The sequence below is a fragment of the Callospermophilus lateralis genome, chromosome 4 (genome assembly GCF_048772815.1).
Source record: "Callospermophilus lateralis isolate mCalLat2 chromosome 4, mCalLat2.hap1, whole genome shotgun sequence".
NCBI classification, from domain to species: domain Eukaryota; kingdom Metazoa; phylum Chordata; class Mammalia; order Rodentia; family Sciuridae; genus Callospermophilus; species Callospermophilus lateralis.
In genome coordinates, this window is record NC_135308.1 from 161,171,665 (window position 1) to 161,173,446 (window position 1,782).

At 70.6% G+C, this 1,782-nt stretch overlaps 1 protein-coding gene across 1 annotated transcript in view; it reads right to left on the reverse strand.

Annotated features, from left to right (window-relative positions):
- Window positions 1-1,111, reverse strand: part of Tcf20 (transcription factor 20) — a 158,390-nt gene extending 157,279 nt beyond the window's left edge. The window contains exon 1 of the mRNA XM_076855301.1: window positions 1,041-1,111. The gene's annotated coding sequence lies outside the window, so the exon portion shown is untranslated. The remainder of the gene's footprint in view (window positions 1-1,040) is intronic.
- Window positions 1,112-1,782: the final 671 nt, after the last annotated feature.

Below are 1,782 nucleotides of genomic sequence, written 5' to 3' on the forward strand. Positions count from 1 at the left end.
GACCTGGGGAGCTCCCAGCAGGCCCCAAAAGCAAGGCCTGTGCTTGGGAGAATCAGGACCCAAATGTTGGCCCCAGGTTCAAAATTCTGCGCAGCACTGCTCTGCTCCTGGGGAGGCCCATTTCCTCAGGCAGAGATGAGGCCAGAGGAGAGGGCTGCTCAGGGAGGAAGCAGGGCCTGGCAAGGGCAGAGTGTGGGCGAGGTGTCCCCGCTGTGCTGGACAGAGCCCATCTACTGGAAGCAAGCCTATGGGTAGGGCTGCCCCGACCTCCCAGTTCCAGAGGCCAGCACTGCCCTGCACTTAGGTGCTCCATGAATCCGCTGAATGGATGCCCCTCCCCCAGGCGTGGACCTCCTCCCTCCTCCATCGGGAGTGGAGCTACCAGGTCCCATTTCATCCTGGGTGATACTGGGAGGGTCCCCTTTTCCTAGGCTAGAGGCCCAGGCCCTGGGGGACTTGCTGAAAGCCCCTCAGCTTAGACGTCACAGTCACGACGGAATCAGGGTCCGACTGACCCCAAAGCACACTCTTACGGATAGGAGGGGGAAGAACAAGGCCTAAATAAAGAGCCCAGACGTTTACAGTGGCTGCATTATGGTGGTGGGACAATGGATGGGTTTTTTTCTTCTTTTCTACAATGAAAGATTCATCCGCTGAATGCTCACTCTGGGCCCTGTGTGCCCTGAAGGGGAGAGCCATGGCTTCGGCGTCGAGCAGTGCTGGGTCAAATCCGAGCTCGGCCACTTCCTAACCAGGAACCTGGAGCCAGCTCTTTGCCCTTTTGGCCTCCGTTTTCTCATCTGTACAATGGGGACAAACGCCCCCTCACTCCAGATGAGCCGGTCACGGCTGGCGCACAGTAGGCACACTGTCAGTGCCAGCCTTTGAGCATCACACCCCCGCGTTCTCGCCACCTGTCCGGCCTCCAGAGGGAACTTGAGACGCCCCCACGTGCCAGACGCTGGCGCTGGGCCGGCGCCGGGCCCCGGGGCGGACGCCCACCCTCCCCGCCCCCCGCCGCGCCCGCGCTGCCCCCTTACCCTGGCGGCCGGAGGGCCGGCATCGGTCCCGCAGGAGAGCCCAGGCAGCGGGGCCGGGCTCCGGAGCGCGGGGCGCGGGCGCGGGCAGGGCGCGCGGGGGCGCGGGCCGCGCGCTCCGGGCCGTGCGCCCCGCGGCCGCCGCGTCCTCGTCTCCAGCGCGGGCCCCGCGCGCCCCGGCCGGCCCGGGGGCAGGCCCTGCGCTGCGCCGCGCGGGGTGGGGGGCGGGCCTCGCGGGCCCTGGAGAGGCGCCCGGGCGGCGCGGGCTCCCGGCGGGCGCGGGCGGCGCCGCTGCGGTGGCCCCGCTGCTGAGTGGTGGGACGCGATTTACTGGCTGCAATTCCCGGCGCCCCTCGATGGCACTTAAGAGAGACCGGGAGGGAGCCGGGGAGAGCGGGCGGAGGGCGGGCGGGCGGAGGAGGGGCGGCGGGAGCCGTGCGCGCCGGCGGGGGAGGGGCGCGGGCGGGGGCGGGCGGGCGGGAGGTGGGGAGAGGCCCGGATGGAGGCGGCGGGCGGCCGCGGCGCGCCGGGCTGGGGTAGGGGGGGCCCTGCCTCCAGCCCCCGCCCACCCGCGCCCAGCCCCCCACGCGCCGGCGCCGCTGGGGGCTCAGGCCGGCCCCCACTCCAGCAGCCCACCCCACCCCGCGCCTTCGGAAGACCCGCCACCCACTCGCCCTCCTGCCCCCGTTCCCCCTGCACAGACCTCCCTTTAACCAGCTGCTCCACCCCGTGCACCCCCATCACC